Raw genomic sequence first — 27,115 nt, 5'->3', positions numbered from 1 at the left:
GCAAGGAAAATAGCTGGATAATGAACCTAAGTAAGGGATGAATGATGAAGTGTTGGGAAGCTGGATATCATTGCTCTTAATTACAGTGTTATAATTGAATAAGATGTCAATCTCATGTGTGTAAGGCAGTGTTTCCTAAAGCATGAGTTGGGCATGACACCCTTGGAGGATTGTGTGGATGCTTTGTACTGCACACCCTAGATAGAACCTCCTGCAGCCCTCAGGGCGTTTCATTCATAGAAGCAACTCTGCTTTTAATCTGGGTCACCTTTAACAGCAACCCCTCTCAATTCTCATTTCTCACTCAATTGGTGTCCTTCCATAAGTCTTCTCTTGTTCTGCTGCTGTGACTGCAATTCACAGAACACTGGATTATGCTATAGTTACCCATGTCTATTTGGACATGCATTTTAATGGATAGTCTGGATATAGCACCAGGTTAAATTCAGGGACACACTAACTGAATGTGAAGCACAACACAGAAAAGACAACATTCAAATGAGAGTTTGCATGCTAACACTGCAAGCATATGATATTTAAGAAACAGATCTACCTTACACTTTGTTCCTCTCCAGGATAAATAGGCCTGACTCACTATTTGCTGATTGGATACCACCAGCACCATCTCAGGTGGATGAGCTTGGTAAACTACAGCTACTTAGATAGAAGAGACCTCACCCATCTGTTGGAAGAACAACAGGTCCTGAATCAAGAGGCTCCCCACACATTTTCTGTTCCATGGTGCTTATACAGGGCTTGCACTTATTCATTGATTGAGCAGCAAAGAATATTTTTTCTGTTTTCTGAGGCTTCTATGCCTCCATATGCTGCACTCAGACTTATACCATAGGCAAATTCAAATCCCTGAAATCCTAGCTAGATATGGAGGGAAGTCATCAGACACAGAGGCTCATATCATTCTCAGCTTCCCAATGGTCTGTAACTTCATCCATTGTCAGGCCAGGGAAAGGGCCAAATAAGATCAAAAAGTGCCCAACAGCAGATTCATACAGGCTGCACTCACTGCCTTTTGCTGCCATGCAGTGTAAATAGAGCATTCATCCAAGGAATAAGAACCATCTTTCAATCGGTGCCTTAAGAATATGTAAGTGTAAAATTTTTCTAGGCAAAGCTATTCCAGTTTTGGGTCTCTAGTGACACATGAGGCAGAGATAATATCAGCTAGGCGAAACAGGAGCAAAAGCAAAGATGTTCTTAATGATACACAAAATTCTAATTAAAATGTCTCAGCAAGCATTGAAATTTATTTGCCACTGTTATTGTGACATGCATACTGAATTCAATGTCTAATCAGTGCTAATCTGTTCCAATGCTTGCAATATCAGCAACATCATTGCAGACCACAAGTAGAATTACACAAATAATGAGGACAACTCAGAAAAACAATTTAGAAAGGTCCTTAAATCCAAAATAATAGCAAAATTACAAGAAATTCTGTGACCTCAGAAAACTGTCTAATTCTCCTTCAAGCCTCACTGAAATCTGCAGCTGGGGGCAGTACTTGTTCCTTTAAACAAGATAACCCTGGTACGGAAAAGTGTCAACACAACTGCTATAATTATTTCTATCTTAAGAATAAAGATTTTTCCCTGCCTGCCTACAGTCCAGACCAGGATTTTTCTGTCTGTAGGAGCCTAATTCATTTGTTCTACTGAAAAAGAGAACATACATTGTAAAGGGCTTACTTTTCTTGGTCCTGTTGCTTCATTTGTTCTTTATGAACAGATACAACATATATACATTTTTAAGATCTCTTACAATGCATATGTTGTTTAATATGATCATTTGCTTATGATTTAATTGATGCCAAAACAGAAGCACCTACAAACATTTTTAATGAGTTGCTTTATTTTTTAAAAAGTACCTCAATAGCTTCCTTAAGGATCGGGGGCACCGGCTGAGCAATCAGTTGATGATTTTTATCATAATTACAAGATTTAGCATCTGCCAGACCAAAACCTGTTTCCTAAAGAACAGAAGGCCTGACCTTGAGTGGAAAATAAATCTCAAGTCGCAATTATGAAAATTATAATTTCTCCCTTTTCCATGAAAAGTTTGCCAAGAAAGTTAAATTAATTTCAGAAATATGTAGGGACACTGCTGTTAAACTACATGGAAATCTGAATATAAAAATTCCTTTATGATCTTCTTCCAAAGTATTCTAAAATCCAAGTCAAGTGTATTTTAATCTTGCACTGGTACAGACCTCCTTGCTTCTCTAAAAGGCCACCAAAATGCCACTGAAGTTAAAATGGATGAGTTAACCTTTTGAAAAGTACTCACAGCCCCACAATTATTCTGACCTTTGACTGTACAATCTTTTAACTTTCCTAGCTATTCATTTAATGCCCATTTGTAATTTTTAAAATTATTACTACACGATTGAAAACATTTTTTTGGCAATCCATCACTATGACATGTAGCAGTTTGCAACAATGAAGCATTTTGGTACAGGCAGTCTTAATTATTTACCAATAATAAATAAGGCATAAGACTTATGTAGGGGAGGCAAAAACTACAAGAGGGGTGGAAGCCCACAGAGAATTGCTGTGAAATGTTTTTACAACCATCTTAATGCATAAATCTGCTTTGATAGATAGATAAGTGCTGAGATTAAAAAAAAAAAAAAAAGTAAAAACAAAAGCAAACCCTTCCAGCCTCCCTCCAAAAAAACAGATGTGGTTATGGCTCATCCTTCAGCAAGCAGAGAAGGTGGTCTCCAGCCTTGGAGACTTCACTTAGAAGAACAGGGAAATGGTCTGGATTCCACTAAATCCTATACAGCTAAGGCAGAACCGGAATTCTTACCTTGATTCTGTTCATAATGAAACGGAAATTACACTGACTAGCACTAAAATGTCATCAACAGTCATGAAACAACAGTTTATCCCCCATTCCTTCCAAGTTTGGAGGTTGATTTAGATTACCAGTAACCTGTCTCCTCCACTGACAACAATTCTGTAGATCTGTATCAACAGCGTACTACTTGAAGCACTGGTGACAGTACATTTTGGTCAGCAATGTGACTTCACAGCCCAAGTGATCTCTTGGGCACTTCTGCATCTCCAGAATACCTTTTCTACATGGTCTCCTCTCTTAAATGTAGAGAATCTAAGTTTGCAGGGCCATTTCAGAGCGACAACACCCAGTGCAGAGGGTTAGCAAAGTCAGAACACATTTCTGCCCTAATCCCATGTTGAAACAAATTCATAATGGGAGAGGAAACAGACTGTGATGCCAAAAGGAAATCTATAAATCAGATGCAAAATTATCACATGGAGCCAATTGAAGAGCACAACAGCATCACCAAAACAAAACTAGTATTTATTACTAAGCTCCACTGGCTTTGGGAGTACTTTTTAACCTACTTCTCAGTAAGGACCAGTAAGTAATCAATATTAGGTCTTAAAAGTCACTCGTGCACTGATAAATACAAAGGCCAGAAGGCAAAAGCATCCATAACTCAGCAGTTCTGTCACCTACATTTCTGTCACCCCTTCCTTATCACCTGGAATTTTTGAAACTGTAAAATAGAAACATGTCCAGTTAAAAAGAATGAAAATTGAATAACCTAAGCAAAGTAAGGCCAAAAAATGTATCATGAGCCAACTGCTTGATATTGAGTAACTCTCAGAAACTGCAATGCACAAACCCTGGAGGTAATAACAACAAAATCCATTTTAAACCACAATGTATGTAGCTATGTTTGAGAAATTATTCAGACACCTTTTAATTAACATTATTATTTCAATTGTTTCACAGGAATCTTAGAATAGTTCATTCTCTCTTACAGCAAGCTGAATAGATAATACTGTAGCTTAACCTTCCTACAAAAAAGTAGTCTATACTTCAAGTTATTTTACTGCTACCATATTATTTTTTGCAACTCTAATGTCTGTCCTTTATTTAATATTCTCCAGATATGCATTGAAAAGAAATCTGAGAGTTTAAAGTGAATATCACTTCAGCATTGATTAATCTCTCAGCACACAAGAATTGTAACAAGTCAGTCCTACATTCAAACTTCGAAGAGATTTTTAATTACTGAAGAAGCAATGAAACTTCCAAGAAGTTCACTAGAAATATGTCAACTTATAAAAGAAAAAAAAATCCTAGAAACAAGACATTTTAGTGGAAGGGAAAAAGCAATCACGGAATTTTCTAAAGCAGTAAGAAAATTGACATGTAGTCAGGTTTAAATCACAGCGGAAATAAAGTAAATATCAAATGAGAAGAGTTGACTGCTGGATCCCAATGGAAATGCCTCAAATTAAAGCAGAGACATGCAAGAGTGAGAAACCTATCACAGTAACCTTTTGCAATCAGGTCTGCATTACAAAACTATTTGCGAAAGACAACTAAACCCTCATCCAGTGTACGTGGCTCAGAATTAAAGGCTAGTATTGAGACAGTTCCTTCTCTGGCTGTTCTCATAGTCAGAATAGCAGGAATCTAAAGCAGTCATTGATGAACATGAAGAGCTAGACTGAAAATTGATTATGTTAGGATGAAAAATGTTCCAAAGAACTTCCATTAAGTATGTTATTAAATTATCTGATCAAATATATAAGGACATTGCCATAACATTAAACATAATATGCTATGAAGTCCAGCATTTTTCCTCTTAACGGAACCTTGAAAACATGTCAAGTATATCCCATATATTATTCATCAAACTGACACCTTTCGGGCTGGCAATTTTTTACTTTTCAATATGTATTCAGAATATGTATTTCTGACAATTGTTTAAAAAAAAGTAGCCTTATCAGGTGCGCACTACCACCTAAATATTTACTTCTGCTGACAGCAGAGGTGGTTGAAAGCAGCACTACCTCTAGACCATGCTGTCCCTTACAAGTGCATCAAAGTTAGAAAACAGAAAGAGAACCAGAAGTTGGAGGTTTGTAATGAGAATTCGCCAATTTTTCAAAATTAAACCATTATGTAGACAACTGAATGATTTCAATAAAATTATAGCAGAATTCAAAAGCAGATCTTCTGATGAAGCTAAGAGAACCAGCTTCTCACAAGGAAGTTTCCCTGGTTTTCTGTCGGCACATTTACCCACTTTGCTAGCAACTTGCTGAAGGCCAAAACATAAAAGTTAGCCCAGTCTGAAACATGCAGGCGTTTCATTTACCATCTATTCACACAGTGTATCAAGAATAAGACTGAATAACTTAAATGTCATAACACTGAAATTAAAAATGCCCAATGTATAATATTTCCAAAATGAAAGAAGTTCTTCATTGACTTCTGACATTATCCATCAGGCTATATTTTAGTTGAATTAGGCCACTGGAACCCTTTCCAAACTTAAAATCATCATACATCATTACAACTTCATTGGCTAAAATGGCAAAATAACATTAGGAGCAGCATCGCGATTTCACCTGGCAAATAACTGCTATTAGGGTCTTATGTACAGAGACATAATAACAGAAACATAGGTAATTACCAATATCTAAAATTAAGAGATAGTACAGTTTTTCTATACTTCACAATTCATTATAACTTGGCATTTTGATCTTCTGTATGGGAAACTGTTTTAACCCTGGTCTTCAATAATGCTTACTATTACCTTCAAAGGTGGGTAAACTGTTCCATTTATTCAGAAATAAGGATGACTGTCTCAAAGCATAAACAGAAACAGTTCCCTAACTGCCAAAGATCAGTGCTGGAAATTTAAGGTTGTTATCTTAAAATTTTCTGAAAAAACACCAACAGATGCAGTTAGGGATTGAGGCAAAAACAGTGTTAAGTTCATCCATCTTCTTTCTGTTCTGTGTAAGAACATTAGAGTTCAACAGTGAAAAGATCAGCATTTTGGAATTAGCAGATAAGAAAACTTGCCAGGCACTCTTGACATCAGTTTCTGTTACTCAGAATTGAAAAGCTTTTATCTCATTCTTTGTCACAGTCAAAAGAGATGACTGCTTCTCATGCTTCTAACAGTGGAGTGGGTCCAGGAATATATTAAATTGAAGCCTTTTTAGTTTTTTGTCATACATGTTTAAAAGCAGAGTTTTGCCTGTTTATGCATTCTATACGTATTTCAGAACATGGTCTTGAAATGAGCATTACGTGTACTAGGTTTTCATTCTCAAGATTTTCCACTAGAAGAAAGGAATTTTGATCACAGTCCATTGTGAGAGATGAAAAAGAATGGAACAGTTTTTTCAGGGATAGAATTCTAGTTCACTAATACTAACATGTATCCTTCCTATTAAATACCAAATTCATCTAGCATAATGTTCACAGGCATAACAGCAGTAAGAATGCACAGTGAGATCTCAGGTTATACCACTATTTCCTTATTAAACACTGTAGAGAGATGAAATCCAGAGCTTAGACATGGAACACATTAATCTAGAAATCTAAACTATCTTAAATATAGGATGATATAAAAAGCATAAGAAAGTAAACCTTTCAAAGAAACTTTTCAAGAACTGGAATGAAATAAATGCTTCTGGAAGTTGAGAAAAAAGTAGTTCTCAAGGACATGTGGTAAACTATCATTTATCATTCTCTCTAAATGTGTGATATAGATGTACAGTTAATAACAGATTTTACTCTCAATGGTACACAAACTGGGATCTGAAAGTAATACAGTCAGTTATAAAACCAGCATACCTCCTTGTACAATGTGGGAAGAAATATCGTCTCAAAACGGCATTTTGGCTTTATTGCATATAAGAATGTGATAAAAGCACAAAAATCTACCACCTTTTGATATCATAGATGAATTTATGGATTCACAAACTATAAATCCCGTGAATTTCCCAAGGAATGTTATTTTACTATTTATTCATTTTTGTAGAGCTCCAATTCCTGAGTAGATTATTCCAGTAAGACATTTTAGAAATAATTTTTACTGATAAATGTTTCCATGGCAAAAAACGTTCTTTTTATTTATGTGCAGTGTGTGACTCAAGCAATGGAATTCTTCTACTGTTCCACTCAAAAGTGTTTTAGTATAATAAGTATTTATATATATTTTCCTAATTTTCAGAATGATTTCGCAAAAAAACTTTATAAATAGGGAGAAATCATTGCATCACGGGTGTGTACTCATTCCACTTACAAGTAATTAATTAAAAGCCAAAAAAGCATAAAGAAACTTCCTATGACACTCAAGTTCCATTTTCCCTTGAATGATCTTCAAGCAATAAATATTTCCATATTCACTCCATAGCATGTCAGTAGCATATAACCACTTATGATGGTCAGGGATCCACCAAGGATCACATACCCACACTGAATTAAAGTCAGCACATCATCTCAACAGTAAATTTGTGGAAATTATTAATAATTTACTTGCCATTCATAATTTACTTAATATTTTTTTGCCTTTTTTACTTACTAATGAAATGTCTATGAGTGGGTCACAATTCTCTCATATTTATTATTCATTACAACTGTTTGCTGAATAATTTCTGCAAACAGCTCCTCTTTTGTAGCTCAATCCCATTGTGAATGTTTATTATTCAAAATTTAGTCTGTGAAACTAATTAAGCCATTATTAGACTTTGTTCAGTGTTTGCCTGAACATTATTTTTATAACCAGTATGAGTTCTCCAAATACCCTCCTCTCAAGTATGAACTTAAATTGTATTCTTCGATGAACACTCCTGTAAGGCTCCTTTGCTAAAACATTCATCACAAGCAAACAGCATGAAATAACTGAATTTTAAAATCTGTATAAATATTGGGGGTTATTTTGTTTTCAGGACCAACTACGCCTACTAATAAAAGATAGTATAATCTCAATTACTGACCTGCTTAAATGACCCAACAAGAAGGTCCTACTCTTCCTCTCCTAGTCAAAATAAGGAATACCAGAGTAGCAGAGCTAGATGCTTTATTTTACATGTTTCTTGTACCAAGTTTTTCCAAGTATTCCAAGCACTGCTTGAAGCAATATGGCAATCATTTATTTAATTGCTAACATCATTGCAGGGTGACTCTAAAACTTCTAGGGTTTTAGTGGAAAGGAGAAGAGGAAAAGGGAAATACCCAAAATGAAAGTGTATAGTTTATACATCACACATACATCACACTCTGGATGTATATAGTTTATACACCCAGAGCCCCAGAATTTTCATAAAACTGACCTCCAAGTATTTGTAGAGATTCTCATCACACATCAAGAACTTAAAGCCTTTTCACTTTGTTTTTCTGGTTTTATTACATTTTGAGACCTGGCATACATTTGCTCATGTCTTCAGACTTCTTGCCATCTGAAGGGCACAACAGTTTTTTGAAACCCTTGTTTAGCTGCTGGGACTTAAAGGTAAACACCAGGTATTGAGAGATATGTAATGAATATGAGAGACCTGCCATTGCTGAAAGGCAGCAGTGTTCCAGAGCTCCTTTACAACTTTGAGAGGACTGTAGCACTAAGAATTAGAATTGAAATAATATCATAACAGCACACAAACTCACAAAAAGTTTTCTGCAGAGGGATGCATTTTACACTGATTCACCCCTTGATGGTAATTTAATCTGAACTCAAGGGCAGTAACACTATTAATACTAGCAATGATCTGATTCAAAATTCAATGATTGCTAGAATTAGTAATTCCACTGGATTTTAAAGAAACCATTCAGAATTTGTCTCTTTGGGAAACAACTTTTTTAAAATGTACAAGGGAAAGATTTTTTTTAAAATTTTGCTCCATTTCCACTAGTGAATACTAAGACAACTTAGTCATATCTTCCTTTCCAGGAAAGGTCTCATATTTTCTCATGAAATTGCTAGCTACATTCTTTTACCAGTGTGCTTTCTTCTTTGTGTTAGCTCCAGCCTTATTTACAAAATTGGAATGATGCAGTGGGAAAAGTGTTTTAGAATGAAAAGGTATTTGAAGCACAATACTGATTCAGAATAGTGGAAAAATACTGTAATTAGAATACATTTAATGAGAAAAGGAGACCGGGAGGGAAAACTTGTGGGGTTTTTTGTCAAAAATATTTTGAGATATTTTTGTATTAATTTTGCACATTTTACACATTCTGTAGCCATTATCTCTCCCCAATAATATGAATAATTAATCTAGTATCATCACTCCTCACATCTTATAACAGTTAAGGCTTTTTTCCAGCTGGAAATCTATGCACTGGTTACATTATTTATTATCATTTCAGAGGTACATTGAATGTAGACAATTTTTGGATCTTTTTCCTTCCAGGTTAGGAGCTGAGATTTTTCCCTTTCTTATGTGTTATCTTGGTGTGGATGAAATCACAGACAATAGCACACACAGCATCCCACAGGGAGCTGCAATACATTTCATGTCATTGAGCTAGCCACAGTTAAGAAACTACATGCTGCTAGTGAAAGCTACATTGCAAACTATTCCATGCACTTTGCTGCAATTTCTGAAAATTCAGAACTTTTACAGCCTCATTAAGGAAGCTTCTTGTCTAACATAGGCATCTTTAATTCAATTTTGATGTCAGCTCCTGAACAACAGCAAAGTACCACCACAGCAGCTTTACTTTAGACTGTGCTGTCATTGGATTTAATGTTCATACCACATTTTTTAAGACACTGTGAATGGCAGTGAATCTTGCAATGAATGTTGGAGATGCTATGAAGAGACACATCACTTTCACTATATAAGCAAAAAGAAAAGCTTTAGTGAGTGCCTGTGTAAGATCAAGAAAAACGTTTAAAGTACTTTAATACAATTGTTCTTTAAAAGAAAAAGAACCACAATGATTCCTAGTACAAATACTGCTATTTGTTCACAAGATGTCAGACCTTCTATCTCCTTTCCAAATACTTCATACACTATGGGTACCTAATGGTCTATTACCTTAGACTTCTTCAGGTGCATTTGCTGATCACTTTAGGTCATCAGGCAGTGGAGATGAAGTACTAAAAGCAAAACACACATCCTGAGATTTTTCCTTTTGTTCCTACTTATGGTTCCCTTTGGAAATACAGGCTTTATCAGGGAAAACTGCTACTTTTGAAATAAATTCTAGTGGTCCAGTGAATTGAACCTCCTTGAGGTGTATTTTTCTCTGTGTTGCCAGGAGAGTTCATCAGGACAATCTGTATCTGTCAGCAGTTCTTGAAAAACCTTGTAGCAAGCCTGCAATAGTACTGCCATAGAGATGTAGATAAGTGACACTGATTACAGAAAGAAAATTCTACCAAGCTTACTTCCAATTGCTGGTGAAGAATACACACAGGATTAATGTGCATGCTTCACTAGAAAAAAGAGTTATATTTTATTTATTATGAATCTCAGACATTTGGGACTTCAGTCTTCCAGGACAGTTATTTTTCCTTGGGTTATAGAAATGGCTTTGCAACCAGTTACATGTTTTCAATTTTACAGTCTTCTTTCCTGAGCATTAAAGCAAGCTCCATGAAGTTAACACAAATTAATTATATCTAACTGGCTGACACCTCTGCAGGTCTATAATTGTGTGTTACCTTGCAACTCTATATTGTCTAAATGATTTCTTGTTCCTTTTGGCAATTCCACACACTGCTGAAGGATTACTAGAGAAATACTTCTTATTACAATATTGTACAGAAAATTTAAATTCTTATTCAGATGTAGACAATATTTTGCTGAAAGACATTTAGTATTAGTTTAGAACCTTCTTACTGACAGCTGCTCAGCAGGACAAAATCTCTTCATTTGATCAGAGTCTTCAGGCAGTCTCATGAAAGCTGTTACTGAGAAAGAGAAATTAGGGTTCTCCCTCTCTTTCACCTTCAGTAATGCATTTATCTAAATGTGCAAGGAGTCTCAATTTTAATGTTTTTAATCTACATATATATAGAGGGGGGTTAAAACTAGAGGTCCCCTTTAATCCAAACTATTCTATGATTTATGAAGGGTATGGTTATATTAATAAAAAAACTGACAAAGGATAAATACAAAACAAAACCGTGAAGTTTCACAAAACTAATTTGTTGCATAAAATTGAAAAATAGCAGAAATTCTGAATGATAGTTAAAAGACTCTGTTAGTAAAACAGTTGCTTCAGGGTGCAGTTCAGTATGATTTGCTGACTTATTTTTTGGTACCACCATCTCTATTTAGCTGTAATAAATTTCACATTATAGCACCATGTCACATAAAAAGGGGAGATTTCCTTTACCCTTTCCTTTACTCCACTCTGCATATTTGTCTGTCTGCACCTCAGGGAAGCTGAGACCCTTGTGCCCAACCAGTCTGTCAGTACCCCAGTAGGGAGACCCTTCACTGAGCAGTCCTGCTGGACTGGAGGGGGCTCAATTGACTTATTCAGGGACCCACCTACACCATGGGGGAAACCCTTGTGCAGGTGTTTCCACTCTATGACCCCTTAGTGAGTGCTCCTCTTTACCCCCTGCCAACAACTGCCAGCGCCTGTGAAGGACTCACACCAGCAGCTGACAGAATAACACCCTTTATTAATAAAAATTGTGACAGATTAAGGTTCTAGGATTCTCAGTGATAATATTTGACCACAAAAACATATACAAAGAAATATACAGGCAAGCTCTAATCTCCAGTAAAAGTATTTAGCACATATAGAGCATGGTTCTTACCCAATAGGTATTCCTATTGGTAAGAAAACACATTCAGCTAGTTGAACAATCCCTAGAGTTATGATGGAGTCCTCCCTAATTCTTCCCCCATTCTTGGCTTACTTTGATACAATTTCTTGGTGTTTAGGTTTTGCTTGAGTGACTTTAGCCACACATACCTTTTTTACTGATTGGTGTAAAGCTCTCTCACTGCTTTTAAAGACAGAGTCAAAAAAATACAGATCACATTCCCAGAGAGGGATGGTTATATCTTGGAACCACTTTGGAATGGAGGTGGTGTGTTGATATTACAATTAGACTGTAATGACCAAAGTTCATCTAAGGAGAGGGATTTCACCACAGCTGTTGGCTCAGCAGCAGGACATCCTCCCCCCTCTCCCTGGTTGACACTTGCTATGTGACTTCTCAGCTGCCAGGTACCATCGAGCTCCCCTCCCTGCAAGGATTTCAACAGAACCTGACCACTCTGCTCCACCCTCCATTTCATCCCCTTTAGCAGATGCTATGGTGGCACACTGGGGGTGTGGGGAATCATCATAGAGTAGGTCTCGAGCATGCCAACCACATTACATCCAGGGAGCAACAACTGTATTTTTCCCTATAATTTCCGTAATGCTAAAACTTCTGTTAGGATGTGAATATAACTTCTCTGTTTCCTGCAATTTTACAACCAGCCAACTTTCCACACTGCCATCTAAAGAATAAAAGAAAACTCTTCATTCTAACACATGTAGGTTCTCCAATCTTTGCTTTCTACTGAACAACCTTTGTACTTATGTACAGTGGTCCTTTTCCCTGGTGACCTAGAGATTCATTAATCAGGCATAGAAGATGGTAAAAGCCATATGAGATATTGATTATTTCCTAAAAAAAGGGTAACTTGGAAGTCTTTTCACCCATCCACTGTGCCCACCTATCAATATCAAAATACCGGGTTCTGAGGCCACAGGGCTCAGTTTACTCACACAGTACCAAATATTCTGTTCATGACCATGTTCATGCCTCTCTGCATTGCAGTTCATAATCAAGTGTAGGGTGCAGCCTTATTCCCAAGTCTTGTGGGACAACTTAAAAGATGAATTAGATGGATATTATGAAGATTTCCAAATAGCAAAACACACAAAAAATTGATTTTCTCATTTTTATCTCATGAACCAGATTTCTTTTCAGTTGGATCACAGCTGACCACATATTCATTTTCTCCCAATTACAAGGCATAAAAATTCCTCATTTTGTTCTTGATACTCGTTTCCCTGAAGCTTAATTTACGTTACTATACTATTGTGTGTAACTGGTTTTATGTCCCTTAATGTACTGTTCTGTTTGGAAAAACAAACCAAACAACAGCAGCAGCATTCTGCCTGTGGATTTGTCCAATGTCTGGTCACCATCCTTTTCTATTTTGTACATAAAACTGAGCAAGATAGCTCATTTTTGCTGCCATAAAGAGAGATTGCATCTAAGTGGGCTTGGAGCAGACAAAATGTTAATCTTGACTTGAACTGAGAGTATTTGTAACTAAGCACACAAAGAGACAGGATTTGGGATGTTAATTAGGTGTCATACTGCAATGCTTATCTCATAATTCCACATTCAATGGACTTCTGAAAAAAGCTGGCTTAAGAAGGTCCTGCCTTTCCTTTGAAGCACTGTAAATGCTTGTGAAATTCTGCTATAAACTATGTCATGAACTCATCCAGGTTAAGAGTAACTCTCCAGAAAAAACTGTTATCCCAAGTTAATAGGCTTACATCTCTATAGTACATATTTCAACAATACAGTTGGGAGTGACCACATGGTCATGGGTGCTTAAACAGTCTCAGCAGCAGAGCCCTCCATATCCAGACTTTTAGCCCCAGGGTGTGGGCTCGTCCATTTTTCTACCTTGTAAAAGAAACAAAGAAACTCTTGGCTCTGTATTTAAAAATTTTCAAAAGTTGGATGCTTACATAAGAACAGGGAATAAAAAGCCAATTTATTCAGAAATTTCCAGCTTCAATCATCAAATCACTTTTTTAGTAAAGATGTCTTGAGGATATCACCAGAAAAGAAATTTGGAATGTGTCATTAGGTCAATCCAGTGTATCTCAATGTGGACCTTAAAACAAAAATGGCATGGGCTGCTCTTCATGTAGATCCCAAACATGAGCATTTTGCATGTGACTGGAGTATGTCATATGGAGTAAAAATGCCAATGGGGGTTTTAAGCTAAACTCTAGAACAAAGATTATGAGAAAGATTTCCATATTACCTAAATAAAATGGCTTCTTCTATGGGCATAAGATTGAAATTTAAGCATGTCTTGCTGACTCCTACTCATCTGTGAAATATCAAGAGTCAGCACTTTATAATTTAAAAAGAAAAATCTTGTCACTGCAGTGCACAGAAAAGATGAGATTCAGAGGATGAAACAGCTGTGCAGAGAATGACCTTGACGTTTGTAATCCCACTTTCTTTTGCTACAGAAATGAAAGAAGGTCTAGGTCTTACATTAAAGAAAGTAGGGCAGAGACCAGAATTTCTTTAAGTTTTGCCACTGCTTCCTGCCACTGCAGTCAGAACTGCTGTGTATTCTGAGCACACAGTCTGGCAAACAAAGGCTTAGGTTTTCAGAAGTTTTAACAATTCATAGGTACAAGTTAAGTGAATTGACTTGCTCGCATTAAAAACTCCAGCTCTGGACAAATATTAAAAATTGTGTTCTTTGAGAAATTAGGTAATGAATATTTCACATTATTCATTCAAACTGGTCTGTACTTTGAGGATATATTATTGTGCCATAGTATGCTGTAAAACAGAAATAATAGTAAATACTCATTCCACAAGAATATTATGAAATGTAGACACTAACATTTCTAGTTTTCATGGAGCCCATCAGTCTTATGAGAAAATCAACAGTGTCCTATTCAGAGAAAGATTTGAATGCTGCAGTGAGTCAGAGGGCCACAAACTGAAAGAAGCTCATTTTTAAATGACATATTTGCAAAATGTCTGTTAAGTCAGTACTGTCCATCTTGTGACATGAATGAGGCAGGCAGGGAGAGTTGGAGAAGAATGGTGTGCTCTCACATAATTAAAGCCTGCATCATAACACAACACATTTCAGCCCAAGTTCTTTAAAAGTTTGGCTAAGCTCCTAGCAACTGAATGAAAACTGTTACAATGAGAAGTTCTGGGAACTGTAAATAGAGCCTTGTTCCCCTGCCTTAGATCTAACACACATTTATTACAAAAATCCTCATAAAACTAATGAAACACTTTGCATAATAACACAAGAGCAATTTCAAAGAGCATTCCAATGGTGGAAGATCAAATTTTTCAAAAGGCTTTGTTTATGTTTCAAGAATTTTGAAACAGAAATTCTCTTTTGAATATGAGCTACTTAGTTATTTTCTATGCAAGACAAAAGTTAGGAATGAAAAAAAATTATATTGACAAGATCTGTTCATGATATGAGTCTAGTATAATCACTCAGATTATGACCTCAGAGTCAGTGTGGTTTAATTAATATTTAAGTGCATGTACTATAGCTACAATCCCAGATTCCTATCTATTATCTGACAGATGATTACTACTATTTGGCATTCAAACAGCTTCCAAAAAATAGGAAGTGAAAAACCGACTAAGAATAACATTTAGTGACACAGCACTCTGTTATGCAAAACAAGCCTACATTAAATACTAGATCTCATAAAAACACACACACACACAAACTTGGTCATCAAAGTACTGAAGTATTAAAGCACAAGCAGGCCCTAAACTAAGGTGAGTTTGGGGTTGTGTTTTCTCTTTGTTTAGATTATGGTCTCACATTTCAGTTCTGCAGATTAAAAGTTTGTGTGGTAGTGCCCATGAGACCCTAACATCACAGATAAATCTGAAGAATCAGAAGCCTCAGATCTGTGTTTCTGAGGGTAAACCTGAGCACTGCATCCATACCAATGCTATACAATATACTGTACACTGCCAGGCTTTGCAATACTCCTTGTCATTGCCCCACTGGTAATATTGAAGAATGCCATGAATTCAATCAAAAGCAGCTACAGTGACATCTGCAATTAGAAAGTGATTCTGCAGTTAAGCTATTCTTGCCTCCAAGTTAACAGGATTTTGCTTAGCATCTGAAAAAGGAAGTAAGAAAGGACAAATACACAGGAAGCAATCTAGTACTCCTAAATATCTGATTGTTACCACTTGAGGGCATGTTGACTTACCTCACCACTGAGAATTTTTTCATTGTCTTTTTCTACATCCTTTCATATGATAAAAATTGTTTTTAATATTGACACATATACATTTTAAAACTACCCAGAGACACATTTTTACTTCTATATACTGCTGAAGGAGAAAAAAATTCAAGCTGAAATGTATCAGCTATTTTTGCTGATGCCCAAAGTATGTACTCCTTCCCTTATTTCTCTGTAGCTCTTAGCTTGGATTTATAAATCCTGTCAATTTTATTGGTGTGACAGACCACACTGTCACCATAAGTTGTTATTCTTAAAAATCTCACACTACTTACAAGGCATTTGTCTTAGGTTTACAGGTCCTTCAATGAACATATTTACATGCAAGTCAATCTCTTTTGGTTGTAAATTCAAAGTGAACCTTTCAGGTGTTGCAGGGCTTTTCTAAGGCCAAAATACCTAGTTATAAAAAACCTGAATGATGGAGCACCATTAACAGGGATTGCCAGAACAGATTACAACAATAACGTGAAGAAAGTGTTAAATTACTTATACAGACATTTCATCAAAGTCTCTGCTCAACTTCCTGTTTTTTTTAATAGATGACAGATCTAGTTAAGATTATCTTAAGTCAAGAACTGGACAACTCATGGAATGATAGAGATGAGAAATAGAAGTACTGCCAGTAAGGGAGCTAAGCGAGCAAAACCCAGAGCAACACTGCACTGCAAGCGGGAACTCAAGAGTAAGAGCAGGAGTCAGGGGCTAAAGATCAGGGATGATATCCAAGGCACAAGGACAAGGTACCAAGGTACAGTAACATTCAGTGTGAGTAAAACAAAAGCAACCTGCTGAGTGTCCCAGAGCAATGAGTGCATTTTGGGCAGCTACCAGTCAGTCTGACACCAGTTTTCAATCCTGGGAGACCAGTTCCATGCAGGCCACCTCTGTAGTTTAGCATTTAAAAAAGAATAAATGCATCTCCATTTGAATTTTATAAACATAGGACAATTTCCATGTACAAGTATAACATGAGCACTTAAAATACCGTAGATACTGCTATGTAGTAAGAGGTCTGATTAGGTTATTGAGAGCTTTTGAGTTTACAGTGATCTCAGCCCACCATTGTTTTCTGGGTTTTTAGTCTTTTCTTCATTTCAGTGACAGATTTTAGTCAGATTTAGAACTTTCTCCCTATGTACAGACATATTGCTTGCAAGAAGCATCACTGTATGTGTGAAAGCAAATATGTGGCTGTTTATTTTATATACCATAGCAGAGAAATTGTCTGCAATGTGTGTGTGAACCTATCAGCACAGAGGTAGAAGAGGTATTACACTTCATCTGCAGCTGAAAATTCTGTCAATTGACAGAAAAGGGGCAGAGTGACATGGGAAATGCAGACAGGCAGTACATATAAAGAGACAGATAGCAAGTAGACCAGAAAAAAAGGATATGAAATACATTTGATACAGGTGAAAGATGTCAGCTTATTGCTTTTTATTTACAGCCCTGCATAGAAATGTACAGTGCTTTGCCATACAAAAATTAAATTGATGCAGATAGCTCAAGGAGTAGGCATGTGAAATCAGAATTGACAGGAAAAGAGAAGTAGAATGAGTTTAATTATTGTGGAATAGGACCTACTTTATCCTCTGGTCATCACAATAAAAAATGCAATTAAATATTCTGAAGAAATAGCCAGTGTCTTGGTAATGAGACTTAAAATGTCATTATACAATGTAAAGTGCTCAGACAGGAATTAGTGATAAGCAGGTAAGTCTTGGAGAAAAAAAAAGTGCCAGACTAGAAAATACATAATAGTAAAAGCAACACAGGGACATATCTGAGAAAGAGGTCTTAAACACTAAGCAAAAACTATTTCCTGGAAGGATGTAATCTCAGACCAGCCTTTTCTATAAAAATTACAGAAAAGATAAAACACAAACAGAACTTCTTATGAAGAAACGCCAGTTAATTTCTGCTCCCAAAATACACCCTAAAGATAGCAGAATCCAGAAACATTATCTCAGAATACATCTTTCACATTTGTACACACTTAATTGTTCTGTGTGATGCAAAAATATTTTATTTACTTCATTAATACTTGAATTTTATGAAGGAATTGAATCTTGTAAGGATTCAAAGATTCAAGAGCAGTTGAAAGGATTGCTTGAGATCCAAATCTAGAATAATGCTCAGCTAGCATAGTATTTCACATTCAGACCCCAAAATTATGATTACTCAACATGCAAGTGCTCTTTGGGTTGCCTCCACCTATGATCTTTGTAGAAAGGAAGTAAGTTCTGTGAAGACTGAAGTAAGAGAATGAATAAGGTAATTTTCTGTGAAGTTAATTATAGCAAAATTACTTGTTTATTTTGGGTTTTTGTAAAATTATCACAAGGCTTGTATAAGCATAATGGATACATGTATCGTGCCTATAAATTCTCATTCATATGGGATAAACCACTGTAGCAATGCTTTGAAGTTAACGAGCCTTCCCAGTTCATTACAGATAAAAATACTGAGTTCCACCTTCAGTATGAAATTAATAACTGTTAGCAGCGTAAGCAAGCTTTGAATTTAATTTCGGGTACCACAGAAGCAGCAACAGCAATTTCTTTTCATACATTTGAGGTATATAAAGACAGGCAGCAAACACCAACCCTTCAAAAACTCCCCAAAATGTTTTTAATTACTTTTCTAAATTTTTTAAAATGTAAACTTAAGACAGTAACACATAGCAAAAATTGTTTTTACTTCCAGCACTTTGAAGCAGTAATCGTTTATTATTTTGCACTTGATAGGATGAGCATTATTTACAACTCTAAACAATCCTGAATTTTGAAAGTCTGACTCTATTTCACAAAGCAGCAAAATGATGTTTTACACGGGATGCGTCAGAGAATAAATACTTTCAGAAAACAGACAACTTGACAATATTTCTAATGGGAACACTTTCACCTAACAGAAATAATAAAATGTATTTTCCCAATGGACAAGGAGTTACTTTTTAGCTGGTTTTCTTCTTAAAGAATCACAAAAAAACCCAAAGCTTTAAGATCATCAAGTCTAACCATCAACCTATCACTGCCAAGTCCACCCCTAAACCTTGTCCCTACGTGCCTCATCTACTTATTTTGCATATGTCCATGGATGGTGACTCAACCACTTAAGTGGACGGACTGTTCCACCACTTGATAACCCTTTTGGTGAAGAGTTGTTTCTTCATATCCAATCTAAACCTCCCCAGCACAACTTGAGATCATTTCCTCTTTTAATCATCATCAATTAAACGCAAATTGATGTTCTGCATCACACACCTTCTTCATAACTAAAAAAGTGTCAAACACTTCCCATTTGCGGCTGTCATTTAACATAAAAATTCATGAGGCATCTGAGAATAGCTTACTAGATCACATTTACATGGATAACTCAGTCTGCACAGGCTAAGTAGGACTGAATTAATGAACGTACTGTTGCTTCACATACCAAAAGCATGGCTAAAGGGATAATCCTCAAATGCAGAAGCAGGGACTGGGAGATGCACTGGCTGCAGTCATTGAAGTCCACTGCAATCTCAAGAAGCTAATCTTGCTCAGGTCAGGGCACTTGATCCATGTTATTGGGAATGACTCAGGACATAAGCAATTAGCCTGTGTCCACACTTAATGTTTTCTTTCTCCTCTGTCCTGTTTCATTCCCAAACATGCTGTGATTGTGAAAGGCAGAATGTGACACCATAAGAGACTTACATCTTCTCTGCACAAACACAGTCTGGGTGGCAGCAACAGAGAAAAAGCTTCCCCTAGGGCATACACTAGGATTATCAGCAAGGGAGGACTACTTCTGGATTAAAGCTTTGGCCCACTGTCAGCTACAGCAAAACTCCCACTGAAGTCAGCAGAGCCAGGATTTCATGTCTGTTGCAGCAATTTTGACACCCTGCCTGTTCTGCCTTGGGACTTCCAGCCAGCACAAAAAGGGTCTTAACAAGTGCCAGAAGCCTTTGCATTATGAACTGCAGGCAGAAGCCCTGAAACCATTCACATAAAAACAACCAAATACTCATCAGCCATTTGAGAAATTTAAGACACTGCCAAGCTCCAGGGGATTCAAACCTGCATGCGCAAGTATGATGTTTCACATTAGCACACCATGCTGAAATACTCTTGTCTGTTAAAGTGCTGTCTTTTTTTTCTTTTTATGAAAGTGTTATGGCAGAAGATTCATGTTTTGACTGAACACAGAGCAAGAAGCAAGCTAAATTATATACTCAATACAAATCTCATGCAATAATGATGAAAGGACTGTAAAATGACTGCAACAAAAGCACACACTTCATGAAGTAAAGTCTCCTCTAAATTCAGTATGTGTAGGCAATATAGGGAAAATGGAAATGCATTAAGAAAAGATGAAAATGTAAATCAGACTGGCCAAAAGTCTTAATGACACTGTAAAATATTATGATAAGTCTCTGTTAAAAATATACTTAGTCTTTGTCACTGCATATAAAACAGATAGAAACCTAGCGAGATGTCAGAAACATAACTGTAAGTCAAGCTGGCATGGAATTACAGTGCTCAACAAACTCAAAGAGCCAGTTATAAGTCCCTGACCTATGACAAATTTTTGCTGACTTCAGCACTAAGCAAAAATAACTCAAATAATTGTGGGCTGCAGGACTAGACCTTGGTCATTATTTTATCTAAACACAGGAGGGCCTCAGTTTAGTGAGGATGGCATGAATTTTGCAATGAACACCTATTTTAAAAGCAGTCAAATTCTGCTGCTACTATTCAGTGAAGAAGCAACCACTTGATCTCAGGCAGCATACAGATGCCCTACTTACAATATGTTACAGTCATTACAAAAGAAATGGATATTTATAGTTGTATATATTAGACTTACATTGTCATATAAAGACAGACACACACACAATATACTCTATTAGATTAGTTTAGATTAATTTAAGATGTTGGGTTTTTTTCCTAACTCTTTGAGACCATATTTTAATAGAAGCTTTTATAAAAGGTTTAAAGCTTAGAACGGGATATATTTAGAATTCCATTCAGCTTCACAAAAAAAATATTTGATCAAAGAAGTGCAATTCAAGATCTTCTAGGAATAAAATTTCTCATGCAATACTTAACATTTCCAAATAGAAATACCATCAGAAAAAAACAATACTTGAGATTCAATTCTAGGTTTTCAGAAACAGCTACAGAAAGTCAAAGCAACAAAACATTTCATTCTAAAAGCTTTAGCTGCTGTTTTTTAGTTCTTTATCAACAGTCCATCAGCCCTTAGCTTTAAGAATAGCAATTATGATAGTGGTCATAACTGGTTTATGCTTGCTTAAAAAGATTACTGCTGAAGTTTACTGAACTACTCTGGCTTGAGTAAATGCATGGCAAAACCCAAGCATTGGAACACCAATGACGCCACTCCCACTCTTCCTTTTGGATGGAGGCAAGGGAATAAAGCCACACTAATATCAATGAAAGATAACTAGCACAAAGTAAGTCATACATTAGGCATCATCCTATGCAGTGATAAATTCTTTGGCGAAATGCATGTTTGGAAGAAAAAAAAAAGGCTAGGGAAAATGAATGTACATTAAACATGATCATCATTCTGATGAGATATTTAGTTATACAGCCCTCTCCTAAGTTATACTTCCCTCTTCTACTGCTAAGTAGGAGGACATATCATGATAGCCATTCTGCAGAACATTCATCATCAGAGAATTAGGTTCCTTACAAAGCTTTTTTTCTTAACACTTTCTTATTTGTGTCTGTAGCCAGTATTTTCTATTTGTAGGAAATTATATATATATAATTTTTTTAAGCATCCAAGGAAAAAAATAACATGAGTTATTCCTCTAATATAGTTGTCTAAAGGCAGAAAAAAGTCAGATATATTCTCAGATATTCAGAACTGGATCATTAAAAAATTCTCGTTCACAGGTGGTCATTTACTAATCATATACAGACAACAAGGTGCTTTGATTCCTGTTTCTATAATTCTAAATTATTAACATTTGACTGTTATATCTAAATATTAAAAAAAATATCTTCAGACTCTCCATCCTATTTCTTTTTCAGTGTTCTAGAAATCCTCCTGGATAATGCCCCAACATTCCCTCCCTTCACACAAAAAGCTTGACATTCTATGTTTTCTGATTAGTTGCTGACATTTTTTCATGCAACTATTTAGTGAGAATTTTTTTAAAAAAGTGAAGGATCACAGAATCAGAGTTCGGAACAAAATAAGTCAGGTGTTACCTTCAGAAAACCTTTTAACCTTTTTCAACTTGAATTTTCTTTCCTGGGTGTTCCTTTGGTTTTATGCTATGCTATATATAATAATCACTGTTCTGTCTTCAGTTTACCTTACTTTGTACCTTCATTTACACTTTTCTTCATCACATTCCTGTTTGTCTAAGTTTATTTTTCATTGCATGGACCTAACCACCTCCTCTCAGCTTGTCCCTACATTCACTCAAGCCCACACCAAGTGATCTAAACTAGCTTTAGCCATGGCTTAAAAATTTTAAAACTTGCCTGAAGCCTTTATACCTCCATCTTTCCCCTCATAAAGAAGTTGGAATCTCAATAATCTCAACATGAACAATCAGCATCAGGAGAAAAAGTGCTTGCCTGGGGCTTTTTTTTCCAAATATTTTAGAATATGTTACTAAGAATAGTAAGTGAGAATCCCAAAGTTACAATAAAATGGTGTTAGCATCAACAAATACATCGAACTTCATTTTTACTTAACAGTGAAATAACAAAGCAGAACCAGACTAGAGTATTTTATTTGAAAATTTTCTCATTATCTCAAAGTGATACCTACAGCTTAAATATAAAATTCTAATTTCATATACAGAATTGAATCTGCTGTTTGGTTAAGTTACTAACTAGTCCCTTAGACTAATTCACACATATTGTATACACAAAGTTGAGAATACATTTTTTTTCAACTGTTGGATCACCTGATGAAGCTCTACTTAACTACAAATGATCGAATGCCTAACAAAAATACAGGAAGAAACAAATATGGGAATTGTGCTGGATACTGGACTCTTGACAGATGTTCCAAAACCAGTTGATACTGGGCATTTATTCCCATTTGTGTCCCACAGCTGTTTCACAGCCACCTTGTATTACCTTAACAAGCTAAAGTGTGTGGACTCTCCCTGAGCAGAAGTGTAACCAAACCCACAGGGATGGGAGCACCAAGAAACATTTAAACCAGCACTCCACCTTTAATAGTGGGTAGAATTCTAACAAGACCAAGCACTTGAGTTTTGACCACTTAAGAGAGTTTTCCTCTGCTGCAACTTAGATCCTTGGGTAACAGTCTTCAGCACATAATAGCTGAGGTCTGCCAGGAGGTCTTTGAAAGAGCCCTCTTCTCTGCATTACATACACATTCTTACAGTCTATATGTCAGGGCAAGAAGCCCAGATTTTGTCATCAGCAAGAGCACTGTGCAAGATTGCTGTCTTTTCTAAAAGCATTCCCTCCAGGGAATTCAAAATGATCAGGCAGTTTCAGAAATGGCAATCTCAGCCTGGGCTGAATACAAATCAAATACATAAATGAAATTGCACATCACTTAACACTTACTGATGAGAGTATTGACAGCAGCATGGCCTTTTCCCCTAGCCAGGATTCTTTGAGTCTAATTTTACACACCAAAATAATTACACTGCTCTTCCATACTGGTATCAAGATGCTCCTGACACTACACATTGCCAGATTTCAGTGGGCTGAAGGTTACCTATTAGGGCAGACTCATTAGTGGCCAATATGTTTAATAGGAATTTAACAGTCACTACTTTGTGTGTTGTGAGGATGTTTGTTTCCAAAATAATTACAGCAATAAATTGTAAATACAAGTCTGAGTTTAATTCATAAAGCAATTCTATACTTTTAGAATGAATAAGTTCTAATTCCTTTCCATCTTTAAACTACAAAAATCAGAAATAATTTCTCACTCTTTTGACCCTAGTCAAGATTTTAAACTCTTTTGGATGCATAGCTTAAAAACGCTTTGTAGTTTACAGTTTATGTCCTACCTGCTTAAAAGAAATATTTCACACTTATTTGAAATTCAGACTGCAAAGTGAGTGATTGGTGGGGAAGCAGAAGCAGCTCGATTACTATGGAGAGGCAGAATTTTGTAAGAAGCCTCACTGAAAAAAACTAATGCCAACAGCATTTATGATTCTCAACTCAAAAAAAATTTAATAAAATCTAGTATATTTGAATCTGCATAAAACCTATTCTGAAAATAGATTGATATTGCTAATATTTCTTAATTGAAGGAAACCAACCACTGATTCCTCTTCCACTTCAATTATGAAATGAAGGCAAATCATCTTGCATCCTTTTCATCCCATCACATCCCTTCTCTACTATTTGCCCAATTCATAGGCTACATCCCACTCCAACAGAAATGTGCTTAAGAGTGTGAGAAGATGATGCATTCCAAACAGGGTTGTTGATGGCTGAAGACCGTAGTTCAGCCTCAGCATGGGTAACTGCTGGCACTACAATGCTTACCTTGAATGAGACAATATTGGGAAGGTAATATACAAACAGCTAACAAAGGTTAAAAACTTCAGAGTTTACCACATTAGGCTCTAAATTGCATTAAATAGACTGAGGGCCAGAGCCTAACCAATCTTTTTACATACGACCAGAAAATATTGCATTTCAGTTATGTTGTGCTACAAAAAGTAGCAATTCTAATCCCTAATGTTTTTTCAATTAGAAAATGAAGCAGTATTTTTTTTAATGTGAATTTTTTAATTCAAACTATTCATAGGAAAATTTAAAAGAAACTGTGATAAAAATGTCACAGAAAACCAATTCCAAGATACTCAAGTTACAGACCTTTTCATACTTCTGCCTCTCTTACACCAAAATATAGTGGCAACTTCATGCAGTGCCTCTAGGCATAAAACTCCCTGATATAAATTCAACAAGATAGAGAGCAATTATACATTCTGACCTGAATTTCTTCATTTCTCACATATTTCTAAAGCAGAGGTGATTTCTATTTGCATTTTACAATTTTCCGAGTCCGCTAATTGCAAGGCATTCTAACATAAATGCAAATTGTCTGGACAGCCACCATCCAGTTTCTAATGGACAGGTGCTCATATAAAAATTCAACAGCATCAGCAACAAGCTAGCAGTAACCAGCAGGGTGAGGGTAGAGAGAAATGACTTGACTCTCAGCTGAACTTCCTGTTTAACCACAAGGATAATCCAATTAGGTCAAGGTCAAGTATGTGAGAGAGCAGCTGTGCCACACAGCAAATAAGGGTTGCTGGTATATTGATATATATAGTAATAGTGTTTTGATTTTCTCAACCACCATTTCATGTCTTGCAATGCAAAGCTGCTGCAGGAGAAACAAAGTGCACTCCTGCACTCTTAGCCTTGCTTCTGGGCTCTGTAGGTTCAGGTGCCTCACAGGCTGCTTGAAGCCTTGTGGCAGGGCAGTTCATTAGCACTCACTGCAGCACTTCAGTAGCCCACCTCTTGTCCACAAGGAAAACATTAAAGCTGTCCAACATAGTAACTAATAACCAACTAATCCTCCTCCCATGGGATGAGATATGTTTAAATCTCCCTGGCAGAATGAAATGAGTGGACTGGTGGTGACATTCTTATCCACAGAAACTTATTCTCAGATGTAGCACACTTAGGACCTGAATTAACTACTACAAATAGATGCTTGCAACATTTAGTGATTCTGGGACCTGTAGTGCTTTGGCTTAATAATTTATGATTTTCCTTCTTCAGTAAATGAAAAAAAAATTGATTTATGGCAGTAAATGCACAGGTACTGAAAACGGCAGCTGTAGTTTTTTTGATACCCATCTGTCCTCCTCTTACTCCATCTGTTTCCTTCACTCATTGCACTGGAATTCAGCTTCACAAAATGCAGTCCAAACTCTTTCATGTAGCACAGTGTAAGTTACCTAGTAACCCAGCTAAAAAGCATTTTCAAAATAAATCACTCTCCTTGTACTCTGTAGAAGGCAACAGACATGGATTTTGTGGTTAATATATGTCTGAATGGTTTTTTCAACAAAATATACAACTGTCAGCAAATTTCCTCTGATTTCAGATGGTACACGTGGAAATAATACCATAAAGGCTCATTATTTTAAACAACTATTGATTATACCCCGGGGATTTTCACCAATTCCACTTGATACTGCTTTTAAAATGGTAAGTACCTTCATAATTTTATGATTTATAGACTGCCTCGATTTTATAGATAATACAACAGTAAAAATGCACACTAATATATAATGTCATTTGATTATATAGCTTTTATTAAACAGTGTTGACTGACTTTTTTTATTCTTCAACAGTTCTTTGGCCTGTTAATGATTAAAGATTTGGATTTCACTCTTTACACTAAATGTAAGTGTTTAACAGGAAAAGAAAACCTAAGAAAGCACTCCCTCCTTTACAATCCAATATGGAACATAAAATATAAAGGCTGAAATGAATTTAAGGAAGTTCTGCATAGTACAAATACAAAAGCTACTACTAAAACCCATTTGTTCTACAGAAAACTATAAGCAAAGGCTATTTCCATTATTATCCCATATTTAAGTCATTGTGGTACACGAGGTCAGTCAATGGTCAAGAAGGGAGGTTGCTGTTACTCTATAAAAGGGCTCACACTTTAATTATAAGTACCTCTGTTCATGGTATCCTTCACTTTCACACTAATGTGGTACCTTGAATACCTACATGCCTTAAATACTTTGGTTTATGCATTTACCACTTCATTATTGCTATCACAATAAAAGGAGACATTTACATTTTCTTTGCACTACAAAGCTCTTTTAACTGACACTGAATTTATACAGAATAGAATACTCAATACTAGCATACAGAATACAGTGGACAGGAAAACACACAACACTGGTGATAAGTTCCTAGGTGATAGGAACTATTTCTAATTTCCTTTTTTTTTAGTGCCATACATTATTTTACTAAAAATTCAGTAGCACAACTGCCTGAAAGAATTTTTTCTTTCAGTCAAAAGCAATAAACTACATAACCTCTTGAGATACAGAAGTGGTTATAATATAAGAAAACTTGAAAAGATGTGGTAAGAATTTAGGTTGGAAATGTTTTTCCAAGTTGAAAAATAGAAACAAATTATGATAATAAGACTTTATAGAAATTTCATATTGCAGATCCATTATCATGATGTAGGTGACTGAAAAATGCGGACTGCAATTCTTTTAATCTTTATGTGTATTTAAATACATAAAAGTCAATTCTTCCTTTCTGTGGCA

General features: G+C 36.0%; 1 protein-coding gene across 6 annotated transcripts in view; it reads left to right on the top strand.

The window, feature by feature from the left end:
• The window catches only part of B3GALT1 (beta-1,3-galactosyltransferase 1), a 174,363-nt gene that overhangs the window by 97,034 nt on the left and 50,214 nt on the right, over positions 1-27,115 (top strand). For 3 of the 6 annotated variants that reach the window (XM_077181449.1, XM_077181446.1, XM_054636784.2), the window contains exon 3: positions 25,924-26,027. The exons of 1 other annotated variant lie outside the window; for it this stretch is intronic. The gene's annotated coding sequence lies outside the window, so the exon portion shown is untranslated. Of the gene's footprint in view, positions 1-25,923; positions 26,028-26,173; positions 26,226-27,115 lie in introns of all 6 variants that reach the window. 2 more of the 6 variants (XM_077181448.1, XM_077181447.1) reach the window with 1 other exon arrangement.

Source organism: Agelaius phoeniceus, chromosome 7, assembly GCF_051311805.1.
Source record: "Agelaius phoeniceus isolate bAgePho1 chromosome 7, bAgePho1.hap1, whole genome shotgun sequence".
Classification (NCBI taxonomy): domain Eukaryota; kingdom Metazoa; phylum Chordata; class Aves; order Passeriformes; family Icteridae; genus Agelaius; species Agelaius phoeniceus.
Note: the sequence above shows the minus strand (reverse complement) of the source record. Positions and strands in the feature narration are given on the sequence as shown.